Source organism: Anolis sagrei, chromosome 2 (assembly GCF_037176765.1).
Source record: "Anolis sagrei isolate rAnoSag1 chromosome 2, rAnoSag1.mat, whole genome shotgun sequence".
NCBI lineage: Eukaryota > Metazoa > Chordata > Lepidosauria > Squamata > Dactyloidae > Anolis > Anolis sagrei.
The window spans coordinates 90,599,661-90,614,820 of record NC_090022.1 but is presented as its reverse complement, the minus strand read 5'-3'; the positions used below and the strand labels follow the sequence as shown (position 1 = coordinate 90,614,820).

The 15,160-nt window shown below is 38.1% G+C and overlaps 1 long non-coding RNA gene across 1 annotated transcript in view; it reads left to right on the top strand.

Moving 5' to 3' along the window:
- Positions 1 to 14,744, top strand: part of LOC132768901 (uncharacterized) — a 67,137-nt gene extending 52,393 nt beyond the window's left edge. The window contains exons 4-5 of the long non-coding RNA XR_010909181.1: positions 9,675 to 9,812; positions 14,227 to 14,744. This is a non-coding gene — a long non-coding RNA (uncharacterized lncRNA). The remainder of the gene's footprint in view (positions 1 to 9,674; positions 9,813 to 14,226) is intronic.
- Positions 14,745 to 15,160: the final 416 nt, after the last annotated feature.

The window sequence follows — 15,160 nt, the reverse complement described above, 5'->3', positions numbered from 1 at the left end:
ACAGCAAAACACAAGATCATGAGAAACCTAGTTGGCATGATACACTGGCATTCTGTTCATGCAATTAAGTACAGCTTAGTGTTCCAAACATAATAAATAGAAACTCAGGAACAGTAACAGATATATTATATTTGGAACAATGTTTGGCTGGCAATATTCCTTTCCTACTGGAGTAATGCCAAGGTTAATCTAACATAATTGTTGCTATCACCAGATTCTTCTTCTTCTTTTAAATAAATAAAGCCGACAGCCCTGGGGTTGTTGATATAACTCTGACATTAACAACCACAGAGTATGACTATATCAGATCTCATTCTTACTGGATTAAGCAGCGGGTTACTGAATTACTCTGCCACTGTTGATGTGTTTTGCAGGAAGGTGGCAGAAATTCAGTGAAAGCCTTCCCTCTGAGTCTACTTACTACTCATAAACTTGTGTGTCTGCAATTGATCTAAGCTTACCCACAAGAACCACTACCATTCTGACGTGTGGTAAGGAATAATGCTGAACATACCATATAGGAATCTATGTTGTCATCTAGAAACTCTACAAACCAGAGCCAAGTGCAAAATACTGAAGGGTATGTGTGTGTGATGATTGCTGAACTCTAGGCACAACATCAGGGGAACATGGCTTGGCTTCCCATGAGCCATGCACTAGGATGACCTATACACATGGATCTAGGGAGAGATACAAGGAGCTGATTTCAGAGGAAGCAGTGGCCAATCTTTTTTTATTATTATTAAACTACCGATAATCAAAAATGTTGACTGGAAATTGTATTGTCCAGAGATCAATCAACCTCAGTCTGATTTCTGGACCTTCCTGGTTGGAAGCAAATTCAAGAGACTACTTTTAAGATCAGAAATGAAACAATACGGGTCAGAGCTTCAAAATGTTACCTTTGGGACCCTCATTTAGCAAGGGCACTGGCCAAGGGGTTAAAGGATTCTGGGAGTTGTAGTCCAAGAAAGTAACTCTCTTTCCCCACATACACCAAATCCACCCCAGATTTTGGAATAGTTGAATATAAATAATAAGATATTTCAGAGATGGTATTCAAGTCTTAACATGAAATTCATTTATGTTTCACTTTAAACACATAGCCTGAAGGTATTTCTAAAAAATCATTGTGTACATGATACAAAATTTGGGTATATTGAGCCTTCAGTAAAGAAAGGTTTCACTATATCAGCCACTTGTGGAAAAATTGGATTTTGGAATATTATGGATTTTGGAATTTCAGATAATCCGATATGATCATAGATTAGGGAAGTGATTTTATGCATTCTAATTATGGTTAGTATATCTTCTCACAATAGTAAATTCATATTTCAAATAGATTCTTGTTCTATACTGTTATCTTAATGAACTATAATAACGTAATGTTCTATAACAACACAATCTTAATTTAACAGAATAGTAAATATTGATACAATATAATATTCATCCACTAACAAATCTGGTTATTACAGAAATCGGCTGCATTGGATAGCCATATTATAATTAAAAACAGAGCTGGAACTGAATGTTCAGACTAAAGAGAGCAAGCTGCACAGACAGAGAAGGAATGGAAATACCCTTTAGCTTTGAATGTTCTGAAGCATAAAATACAGATTTTTGTGACTGTCTTAATTCCTAAATATTTATAACAGGGGTCAAAGGCTCTTTGTTAAATGTCAAAGTTGGTTATATTAAGCATTCCTTGACATGATCTATCAGAGCTTTGCATATGTTTTTAATGAATGATGACTCCACTTCCTCTGCAAGGGTTTTGGCCTGGAGCCAATAGTTGGAAAATGCTTCAAGAAAGAAGAGAAGAGAATAATAAACAGCTTCTGAGTATTTTGAATGATTTTTTTGTGTATTTCATATTTTTCCCTTATAGGCAGTTGTTGTAACATAGATACAGATGTAGATATATATCCCACCACGGCACTACCTTTCCGTTATGGTGAGATTTCATGCTCATGTAAGGCAAGAGGCTATGTTGATGGCAACAGTGTTGCTGCATCCCATGTCTGTCAGGCTTTTGCTGAGGAGCCAGACTGGATGTGCCAAACAGCTACTGGGCAGCAGTGGCAGTGAAGGATAATACTGGAAGAGATCTCTCAGACACAATCACAATGGCACCATAGCTAACACTTCTTAATACTGTACAGGAGGAGGCACGGTAACCTTTTTTTGAATGTCTCTTACCAATAAAACTCTGTGTTGGGGCAATCAAAAAATGAAACAAATAATTTTGCCATCTGTGGTATAGCTGGTAGGGGTGTGCAATTTGACTAAATCACGATCCATTTTCAGTGTCCCAAATTTGTGGCCCTCTCTTTCTGTTTTTTGGGAGCTTCCCAGATTTGGGAGGATTGAAATCTGTTTTTCGATCCAGCAATCGAAGGAGCTGAGAGGATCTGGTGCATCAGTGGCAATGGGGAACTTACGAGGCTTACCTTTCCATCATTTTTAGGGCATCAGTCTTAAGAAACCCTCCTTTCTGAGATCCTTTCTCCTTATATTCTTCAATAAGACCTGGATGAAAAGCAAGTGTGTAGAAAGTAAAGTGTTTATTTATTACTATAGTATTTGAGTCAAAAAGCAAGCCAATCCATGCAGAGCTGTGAGCAGCACTGAGAATTTAGATCACCAATCTGTCTCTTCCAGAAGCCTGCTCGCAACAGAAAAATACACATCATGGCTTCCTTCTGGTTTGATTGGTTCAAAAGGCAGGGCTCACAGGAAAGAAAAAGAAAACAGTTGTTTTAAGCAGCCACATGGTCTGTTGCAGCTGGGAAAAAATGGTGGTGGAGCCTGTGGCGGCTGGTTGGATCAGCTGGAGGCCATTTTTCATACACAGCCCTAATAGCTGGGAGAGGAACAAAATAAGAACATTGCCCCTAAAATTCTCCATTACTGCAATGCTAGAAATTTGGGGACTGACTCTTACTTTGCCCTCGCTGTAACCCTCACCTTACTTTTCCATCTCTGGATTGGATCTTTCTTTTCTGCAAGATGAACTCACAGAAATGGGATGATATCAGTAGAGGTGAGAACTATATATGATTCCCCCCTCTCAATCTCTCTAGTCCCCTGAGAAGCATCATCAGACTGTTCAGAGATCTTCTTGAACAGTTTTGGAAGAATGTGCTGAGCAGATGAAAATTTTCTTGCTTCTTTTAGCAGGGATCCTATGCCCAATGTTAATTTTTTCCTTAAAGAGAAAGCTTTCCATTCAAGGAAGGATCACTCTGGTTTCAATCCAAAGTAATTTAAAATGGCTTGACCCCGACTCTCAAAGTAAAAATGAAAAAGTGCAGTCCAGTCTGAAGAGTCTTTCAGATATTTTTATATGATAGTCATGTTTGAACTATACGAAACCATCAGGGGCAGGAAAGGATTCCCTGGCTCGGATTTAGCTGGAAGACGCTAAGAGGGAAAGCAGATGTTGAAGACAAATACATCTAATGAAGCCCCAATGGTGTTTTATTCATACAGAGCAAATGAACCCAAACATTGGAAATCTGTCACATTCTGTACTTCTCATGTTTTTATGTATGTATTGTTGATGTAACATCTTTATCACAATACCTTTGGGGCTTGATTCACCAAATAACAGCACACACATGTTTTTTTTTAAGAAAAAAAACATTCATGCTTAAACAAATTGTTACCCAAAATGTGGGACACAATAATGGTATCAATTGCCTAAACTATTAAAAAGTACTATTATATATTGAAGAGAAATATGTGTTACTCACCCAAGGTGACCAAGTGGGTTCCCATGGCCAAATGGGGAATGGGACTCCAGAGTCGATGTCCACTACACCATGTTACCCAGGATGATTTATATGAAAGGATGGAAAGCAATTCACTGCAAGGCCAATATTGATTAGTGCTAACTGCAAACTGTGGGCCCTTCTACATAGCCCTAAAACCTGGGCTAAACAAAACAGAGTAGCCTGAGGTATTCAGATCTCGAGAGAATGTTGGATTTAAAATCCCAATTCCTCTTGCATTTTTGCTGTCTGGAAAGGCCTGTGGCTTATTTGAAAAGATGAAAAACTGGGAACAGAAACTTATTACATTATATAGTTTAAGGGTATAGTTATGCTCCTCCAGAATAATCGTGTTAGGTCTTCACTTTCTTTCAGAAAGTTACAGGAAGATAAATATATAATGCTTTAATGTGGTGTAGTTGTAACAAGAGATTAGTCTGAACCAATATAATTTAAACCAGCTAAGATTCCAAGTCTATGGAAGATTAATCTGGATTGTATATTGGTTGTTTTTTTTCCCCCCTTGGTTGTACTGAATTCACTTAAACTTTCTCCTAGAGCTTGTCCATTTTCTGAAGAAGAAAAAAACCCATTGCTACTATTTCATTGCTCAACAATGTAATTCACTTTCTACACCTGCAGCTTTGTTTTTGTCAGGATTTTAAAGTAATATGTTTTAACAGACGGAACAATAGCTTCCAGTTACAGTGATTTCTTCTAGCATGCAATGGTAAATAAATATGATAGGCTCTAATCTTTTTGTGAAAAACAAACTAACAAAAAAACACTACCAACTGCAAATAACAGGACACGTGATCCCATGTTTGTTTCTTAATGAGGCAAACAGAAAGGGAACACAAAATAGCGTTGCACTTGGCTATGGGAAAAACATAGTGTAGTAGTCTGGGGTTCTGAGAGCCTAAGGGCCCTTCCACAGAGCCAAATAACTCAGACTATCAAGGCAGATAATCCACAATATTTTATTTGAATTGGATTATCTGGGTCCACACTGCCATATAATCCCGTTTAATGTGGATTTTATTCATCTGTGTGGAAGAGGCCTTTGAGACATTAAGCAATTCAAACTCTCTTAGTCTAAGGAGAAGGCAATGGCAAATGCTCTATGAACAAATCTTGCTTAGAAAACTTTATGAAATGATCACTGTAAATTGTAGTTGTCTTGAAGGTAAACAATAACAACAACAGGAAATTCTTATACAGTATATACAACAAAAGCCCATTTGTAATTATCTTGTTCACTTGTCTTGGAAAGGCCAACAAGGCGGTTGGCCCTTTTGAGGTGTGTAGAAGTGAAATGCTGAAGCAGCCACTGCCATATAATCCAGAATATCAAAGCAGATCGTCCACATTATCTGCTTTGTATTGGATTATATGAGTCTACTTGCCATATAATCTTATTCAAATCAGATAATCTGGATTTTATATGGCAGTGTAGAAGGGCCTATGAAAGGAGCAGCCACCATACTGTCCAGGTGTGTCAGGAACAGTCCTGATTCAATGTTTATCATCTCATTTTACTTCTGTTTTTAAAATATTCCAGGTTTCCCTTCTCTTAGTTTCCCGCTTGGTCCTCAGTTTATTTCAGCCAATCCAATTTTAGTGGTAGTGGTAGTGTGGACTCAGATAACCCAGTTCAAAGCAGTTATATGTCTGTGTGGAAGGGCCCTTAGGTCCCTTCTACACTGCCATATTAAATCCAGATTATCTGTTTTGAACTGGATTATATGGCAGTGTAGACCTTTCTACGCTGCCCTATATCCCAGAATCTGATCCCAGATTATCTGCTTTGAGCTGGATGATATGAGTCTACACTGCTGTATAATCTGAGATAAATAGATAATTTTATTATAAGGAGGATCAGATCCTGGAATATAGGGCAATGTAGAAGGGGTCTCATATAGTCCAATTCAAAGTAGATAATGTGGATTATCTGCTTTGATAATCTGGATTATTTGGCAGTGCAGAAGGAACCTTAGTTCAAGGTGCAAAAACAGCTTGGGTTCAATTTAACAAGGGGTAAGACTAGAAGCTTCATCATACCTTCAGTGGTGGTGCTCCAGCTCACTGCTGGGTGTCAGGAAGCCACCACCACACACCCCGCTTCGCCGGGTTCCTCCGGCAGCTCTTCACACAGGGGAAGCATGGGGTGTGTGTGGAGGGCACAGCTTCCCCCACAGAAGGAATGGCAACACAGGAAGCCTTCCATGTTGCCAGGGTGGTGGCGGCAGCATGCCAGTTCTGCCTTCCTTCACCCACAGAGCCGGCATGATGTTGTGTGATCAGAGCTGGTTGGCTCCATGGGTGACTGGGGTTAGATCGGCATTGGCTGCCATATGATGAAGTCTTAGGAAAAGCCAAATCTTACCTTGTCCTACTGCAATTATACCTAGCTTGTGTGTTATCTTTCATTAATAACTTTTGCCATCTTGATCACTCTCTGGTTTTGCTTGACTTTACACTGGTTTTTATTTGTGAAATATTGAAAGAAGTTCACCACTGGAGTAGGATACATTCACATGTACTTCTCTGGCAAAGAGTGTTGGTACCTCCCCAAGCTTCAAATCCCCAGATTCCATATCATTGAGACATGCCAGTTCAAGTGATGTCAAATTACATTAATTCTACAGTGTAGATACACCCACCATCACACTATTAAGAGAATGAGATAAGAATGGCCTCAGTGCTGCTCAATACATGAGTTATCCCATTCAAGTGTATTTTTCCTCCTTTATTAGTGAGATATTTCTGCTTTCCGCAATTTGTGTCCCAAAGATAGGGAGAAATTTCACTATGCTTTTGACAGAAGTTCTTCTCAGGCTGCTCCAGAGTTAATGGCAAAAAGAATAGACTGCACTTGAATCTGTTAGGCATTTGACATTTGGATCATTTATTAATTTAATTTGGTATTCATTTTCCCTTGAACTTCTTTCTCTGAAAATGCCTGCAGGACAAGATGCAAAAGTAGAAAGGACTAAATGTTACTTGGGTTTTTATTTTATGATCTGTCTGATGAAAACAATTTTCCATGAAAACCAGAAAAGCTTCCGTTTATACATTCACATTTAATGAGCCAATAAAGTTAAGCACAATTTGATTATTAGTGGCAAATCATGGATGGTAGAACTGTCAGAAGGATACTTTGATTGATGATATCAATAAACCCACTGAGAGATCTTAGAGAACCCTATTACAAAATAATGTTGACCAGTGTGTTTAAAGGTGGTTCTGTCCAAAGTGAGATCTGAAGCTAGATTTGATTTGAGCAATCCGTTTCATCCAAAAAAACCCAAAAAAACCCAGTCTCCAATTGAGATGCTTTTTCTTATATCTTGCCCAAGAATGGCTAATTGGACAACAATTTGGGGGTGGGGGGGTGGGAAAGAGCTGCCTTATCACCGCATCCCTCCAAATAGTAAGAGATGACCATGACCAACAGTCCACATTATTTAGGAATACTTGCTGGTAGATGGATCTCCTTCTCCCCATGTAGCTGATGCCCATAAAGTAAGTTGTAGGTGTGAAAAGAATTATGATCATGACATTAGTGTCACAATTATGACTAAGTAGTGATGATGAATTTAGGATAATTACATAAATGTACTCATCTATATTGGTTCTGTATTCACAATGGTTCTGTATTCACAATCACTACTTACACATGATTGTGACACTATTGCCACAATTGTTACTCTCCCCCACTCCATCTATTTTAGCAGACATGATGCTTCCATTAGGCTGCAGAAGGGGGGAAGAAATGGTTACATAGTTAACACATGATACATTCATCTTTAGGTCATCATATGTTGGAAATGGCTTAAGGCACTCAACAACAACAAATTATTCTTCATCAAGGACTAATAGCTCAAACTTCAGGAAAATCTCCAGGTTCAAAAGTCTCTAAGAGCAGTCCATCAGGTTCTGTCTACCAGCCTTACAAGCAATATGAAGGTCAAAATCCATATGGCCATGCTTATGATGCCATTCTTGGTAGCCTCGTATCAATTTCACCAAATCTATCTAATGCCACAGATGTTAGACCAAATATAAATTGAAGACATTCCTCACCAGACATGGAAGCAATGAAATTTTGAGCTGCCAGCAACAAGGTTGTTTTAGCATATATATCAAAGTCCCCATATATCACTAGCCTTTTGGCCTCAATATCCTGAAGTCAAGTAAGAAGACTACTGAGCCCAAGGGATCATTGATACACATTTAAAATTCTAATTCTTGATCAGATTCCCAAGACCATGCAGTTGTTTAGAGTTAGGGTACCACACAACAATGGGTACCTATATATCCATGACTATGAGAACCATTCACTGCAAAACAAAATTCGGGTTTGATATTGCACCAGAAAGTTCTTTTGGAGAAATATGGAAGCCTAAGCTAAATTTGCAATTGTATATGATTATATATATGTGTGCCTGGTTCTATGTATGTTATATAAACTTGTTAAAAAGCATAAAATAAATCCCCAATAAGTCAAACATGCATAATATATAAAGAAGATGGTGGAATGTCTTAGCTTTCCATTTCATCATTTTTCAAAAAACAAAAACAAAAAACGATTAAGATGAATAATGAAGGCAGTCATCTCTAATCCTCAGTTTGGCCATTCATAATGCTATTCCTATTATCATAGCACTAGATGTCTTCAACAGATATGCCATGACATGGTTTAACTAGAATTTTCAGATCGAGTTAATCTAAGGATGGATTGAAAGAGATATGGGAAAGTACTCGGGGGACAAACAGATGGTACATTTAATAGATTTTGGCTAATACCTTTGAACTTCTTAGCCAGCCCATGTCTTCTTCTAGTTGTGCTCTGGCATAATGTTTCCAGGGTTAGGCTGTCTGTTTTTCTAATTTAAGAAGGGAGAGAAATTTACCAAATCATTTGAAGTCAGGTTGCTTTGAAACCTCAGCTGCTCACTTCATTTTTTGTTTTTCCTAATTGGGGTTGGGAAAGTTCAGAGTACAGCTGCAGGGCTGACTAGCTCTAGGATGAAGTAGAAGCTGGAATCTGTGTACAAAGCTTGGACGGCAAGCTTAAAAATATGACTCCATCAGAGGATAAGCTTCTTCTAATCTAAGGCATTCAAAGAGGTCCCTTCTCATTTACTCGAGGTAGTGTGGTTATTTCACAGTTGCTCAAGAGGAGTAATACCATTCCCAATTCAATATAGTTACTTTAATTAATTTTTGAGTGTTGGGACGATTAATGCAAAATTCCAAGTTTTGCAACCCTGACATTTTAAGCCATTGCAACACCTTCTTTACTATAGTCAAGTTCATATTTTTCTTGGCAGGGAAAACCATAGGAATGCAATATTCTGTTGCTAGGAGTCTTTGGCTAATACCCATGGAGTTGAACAAACTGGAAGACTGTGGTCCCAGCTTTAATAGGATACAATATATATAATAATAATCAGAATTTGGAAAGGCTACTTTTTTTTGGTCATAACTCCTAGAATTTCCCAAAGGTAATGTTTTCAGTATATATACTTGATATATCTGTCATGTTAGTCCTACATTTTAATGAAAACATGAGGACAATGATTTTCAGTGACATGACAGGGCCTGCCAAATCAATGAGTTGCGTCTATCAATGTTTTTCTGATGGTTTTTGCTGTGGCTTCCATGACTTGTTAGTGCATTTCCATTTGCCCCACAAGGACATTTTGCCTATCATTTTTATTAAACCTCATCAGTTTGCTTACAGCTTGGTAATTATGAAGAGGCAATCATCAAGTAGAATGTGGCTATGCCAATATTAAGGTCAAAATCAGTCCAGATTCCAATATTCAAGAAATCTATCTATCTCTTTGTCTTTCTGAAGCATTTTTTTTTTCATTTTTTCACCGTGGAAAACAGAACAAACAGAAAACATGAAAATCCTAGCAGTACAATTCAACATGTTATAGAAGATCAGAATAATAAAAGAGAGAGATTTAAATATCTTGATGACTTCAACCAATATTGCAGTGACAGTATCCAATGTATCAACTCAAGGTAATATATTTTTACTTCCCATCTGCATTTGTTCAGTAGAATATTCTGAGTTAAATATTTAGAAAAGCAAAAAAAAAAAAAAAAGAAGAAGAAGAGAGATTTATCAGCTATTTCAAACCTAGGACAACTCTCACTTTTAATATCCCTACTATATAGGTTGTGACAATTGCTTCAACATTCTAAACCACTGTATTTAAATAACAACAATTTAAATTATCATTTAGTAATATTTAATAACACCATCAATAGATCCTGGGACCTCAATATACTATCTCAACATAAACTGGGACTAGAGGCTCATCCTTCATTCCTACTTATCATTGTAGTCTCCCACAACAACCCTGTGATGTTGGATGATAGCAGAGAAACTGAAATCACCAAGATGCCCAAGTACTGTTGGGCAGTGAAAGGAACGAAAGGTGAAAGGTCTCAAGAAAAAGGGGAGGAAATAAACATTGGGTTATCCAGAAGAGAAGAAGGAACTTCCGTTCTCACCTCAACTGCTGTTGCCACTCTTTTGCCCTCCTGCCTCCCCTCATGAGTCCCATCGGAGCATAAAAATGATATTAAATGTACAAGCTATAATCTTAGCTGCCCCAGTGATGGGATATTCTCTAAAAGGCACTTTTTTTGTTCCATGGATTCACAATAATTGGATTTACTGTTGCTCAAAAAAATTGGTTGCTCTGAAAAAGATGTATTTAGGGAAAGGAGGACATATGATAACCTGAGAATATCCTAACAAAAGTAAATAAATATTGTCCTGTAATTGATGAGTCAAACAGTATGAATCTTTATGCTTTCAAGAGCTACAAAATATTCAAGCAAGATAGTAATTATTATTATTATTATTATTATTATTATTATTATTATTTAAAAAGGAAGACCTTCTCTCCATAGGATGGAAAGGGTGATAGGCAAGCAAGTACTGATGGAGTATCAATACACCAGAACTCAACCAGTTTTAGTGAAGATTTTTTTTTTGTCGTGTCAGGAGTTGCTCCTGTAGTGAGAGAATTGGCTGTCTGCAAGGACGTTGCCCAGGGGATGCCTGGATGATTTGATGTTTTATCATCCTTGTGGGAGGCTTCTCTCATGTCCCCGCATGAGGAGCTGGAGCTGATAGAGGGAGCTCGTCCGCCTCTCCCCCCCTTTGCTGTTTTAAGATCCCCCGCCCTCTTTTCTAGCATATGAGCATATTGCAGATGTTGCATTACATCTGTTTACAACATTTCCCAATAAGTCCTCTAAGTTTTCCCCTGGTAGGTCCTGAAAGGCTTATGTCTGCTGGCAAAACACTGTGGTTATTTTTATTAAAATAATTAGTCATGGTGCCTGGGAAAATTAATGAAAAGGTTGAGCTTAGGATGTCTGTTAATGAGCTGTGGATCTTTTTCCTGTCACCTTCACAGCTTTGTAAGTTGTTTTAACCTTCAGACTTAAAAGTTAGGGCTCACCACTTCCCTCACATGAAACTTGATTTTTTTTCCTGCTGAGTCTTTATAATACAGAATACAATTGTATTGTGAGCTGTAGCCTTTTTCTTTATGAGAATCATACTGTAGTATTTTTCCCATTAAAACTTTAAAAGAATGATGTGTTAATAGCATGATTGTCTCGTTGTGAATTTTGGCAAATTTATTAAGACTTGGATTTCTTTCACACTACACATTTATAGCACTGTGATCCCTCATTAACCTCCACAACAACATCTTATAAAATTCTGGATTTTGTAGTTTAGAGAGGGACATTTAGAATTCCCAGCCAGGGATCTCCTCTACCCCAAACTACAAACCTCTGGATTTTATGGGATTATGCCATGGAAATTAAATAATGGTGGGAAATACTTAAATCGCTTAATTTGCATTCTTAGTTGTGCATCATGGCTCAGTTCCTCAGATGGAGCATCAGACTGGGGAAGGAAATGGAAATGTCATCTATAGCCCCAGGTCTGCCTGTTATCAGTATGACTGACAGACTCAGGCACTAGACCCAGCTTACATTGTGCATATGGGTCTATCAATATACAGGGTTAGTCAAAATGCATAGGCCAATAAGCCATTGTACAATAACTCAAGTGGCACCAGCATCCATTGAAAAACTCAAAAAGATACACAGAAAACACAGTGAAATCTGCTGAATGGCAGCCCTGACCTCAGTTATCCATGTTCTGATAACTTCCTGATTAGGCTATTGTAATGTACAATTTGTGAATGGTAGCTTAAAATTTGTACAGCAAGTAATTACAACTAAATGCTAAATCTTAAATGAGAACCAGCATGGTGTAGTGGTTTGAATATTAGCCTAGAAGTTCAGGTTCTAAATCCCTGTTCAGCTATGGAAATCTACTGAGTGACATTGGCAAATCATCTTTACCTTGTAGGAAAGCAATGACAAACCCCTCTGAAGAGATCCTGCCAAGAAAACCCTGTAAGCAGTGGAATTGACTTGTAGACCTAAAAAACAACAACAGCAAATACAATATAAAATGCATACACACAGCTCTCCCAGGGACAAAATTAAAACATTTTTAGCAGTTGACACAGAAAATGGGTACCTGATATAGTTGAAGGTCAAGTACTATGATGTTCTAAAGGTTTTACAGGCTGTGAAAGGAGGACAACAATTTTGTTTTGTGCCTAGTTTCCCATCCCTTAGAATTATTTTCATCCACTCTGTCATACCAATTTTCATGATGTCCACCTCTATCATGTCTGATGGTAATGTTTTGACCTTCAAAATGATTATACAATCAAATTTCTAATTACAGAAACAGTCACATGATACTTCAACTTTTTATTTCAGCTAAGATCTTTGAATGTGCTACTTGAAAGTTTTCCTTAAGCTTTCTGATCATAGGGATTGGGAATCAAGTGGAACACATCAGAAAATAATGACCTGGGGCAAGCCTCAGTGGCAAGAGGGATAGTTCTTTCATTTAAACTGTAAATCCAAAACCTCCATTATTAAGACCACATTTTTGTTGGCTCAAAGTCACTCTGTTGAATCATTGCACTCCTGCTTTAAGATGTAATAAACTTTAAGAACTGCTATTATTCTAAGTTTTGATTAATCCCAGATGGCCTGGTATGAGCATATGTGTGTGTTGTGTACACACATAGGGGGTTTTCAGCCATAAATACCTCTCTCTGTGTATAAAATAAGCTACAAGTAAAGATCCTGTGGATCTCCAAATGCTCTTGTTCATCCACCCCTCATCTTTGACCATTGGCTAGGGATCACAGGACTTGGAATTCAACATAATCAGGAGTTTGGTCTGGTTATCAATATATAATTACAGAAAGAAATAGCAATTTTATGAACTAAGGATTTTATTGCAAAAGGTAGGCAATCTGGCATTGAAGCAGGACCATCACTTTGATGGCAGTCTCTATCACATAATGTCATGTGCATCTCATTGCCAGTCTGCCTCCTCCCTATGATAAACCCATTCCCTGTTATTGTTGGGAAAACCCAGACAACAGAAGTAGAATGGTCATATCACACCAGAAATGTAATGGAAATATGGCACAACCTGCAGCTATTTATGAGAAAACCTATCAATGGCTGCAGGTTGTGCCATATTCCCATCACTTAGCTGGTGCAATGAGGCCATTCCGCTTCTGTTGACTGGAGCTCAAAGTATTTGAAGTTCGACATCATCTGAATGGCAACAGATTTACAGACTTTCAAGATTGAAATGATGTCCTGGGGCAATATTTTTATTTTAAGTTTTATTTGAAAAAAAATTAACATAGCTGAAATGGTGAAATTACTTAAAATAAAAGTAGGAGTGTGGGATCATGAATTGGCGATTCAGTTGAAATTGAGAGACATGCAATAGCGAAGGTACTCATGCTGACACTATTGGTGATAACATGATGCTCCTCAAAATAAAAAGTACACACTACCATATCTCCCTAATAACACACATGTAGTATTCCTATGGACAAAAAGAGTCAGTGTTTTATACCCAAACACAAAATATCCATTTAGAATTTAGCCTAAGGACTTTATCACAAAGGATTAGCTAAGTATCATGGCAAATCCATGGGCACCCAGCAGGGGGTGTGGGAACCCATTGCTTCATGCCCTGCATCTCCACTGCTGGTAAGGCAACACGGGAAGGCTTCTGTGTTGCCGCAGTGGCATATGCTGTTTGCTCTCCTCTTTCTGGATGGAGCGTGACCAAAAGTACACATGCATCATATAATGGACTCCATCCTGAAAGGGGAGAACAAGCAGCGTATGATGGGGAAATTACCCCATTGGATGAGATAGTAAGAGGTTTTTTTTGTGCTATATCCCAGAATTGCTCAGTCAGCATAAACATAACGATTGGGGGTGCTATTAACTGTACTCAAATAATGACAACAACCAACTTTTCTAAGTTCTGGTCTGTACTCATTCACAGAAAAAAGAATGCAGCTCAAGGTGCAGTTTTATGATTGATTATCCTATTACATTGAAAATAAACAACCACATCAATCAAGCAAGTCACGTGAAAATTTTTTGAGTGGATGGGAAAGACCCTATATACCTTAGCCCTGCTCACATGGATGTTACGTTGATTTGCACTTCCTGGCATACCCAGCAGAGAAAAACAGCTCTACCTAAAGAAGTATCACCTTCAGAACAAGTTACCACCCTGCTGACTTTGCATTTACACTTGTGCATACTTTCTAACTTGACAAATCATAACACTTGTATGGTCTGTTTTGCCTGGAGTTATTGCCTCTTTGAGTGATTAATGTAGGGAAGATAATATAGGTAAAGAATCCAAGGTATGCACAGATGTGCATGCCCTTGGCTTGCAATTGATCAATGTGGTGAAGTTTTGAACTCATATTCTGACCTGTTGTCCAGCCATGTTTGATCATCTGTGTTAACTTGATATATGAACTGTGCCAAAAAAGATTAAACATTTTATTAAAGATTGTACAACTCCAACTATATTGGTAATTGGTGCTTTTCTTTTATATATTATCTCAGTGCTTGCTTGAAGAGATGGAGTATTTCTCCCACTATTAAAAGCTTTTGAGAAAACCATTTAGGACCTCATCAGATGGCCCTTTGCAAAGCAGGGAACAACAAGGGACAGAGGGGAAATTATGGGGCAGCATAGGGATTCAACTCACTGTGTTTCCTACCATCAGGGTCTGTGTCAATCATTCCCACATCAATTTCCCATGGTCCCCCGCTTCCTCTTTGGCTCTAATGCTTTTTTTCCTATGAGGAGTCGGGTGTACACTTGGGCAGAAAAATGATAGCAGGTTTTTAGCACTTCTCATCAAAGGAATAGCAGAAGAGTAGAGGAGGTTAGTGCTTCTTTTAGATTATCCTAAACT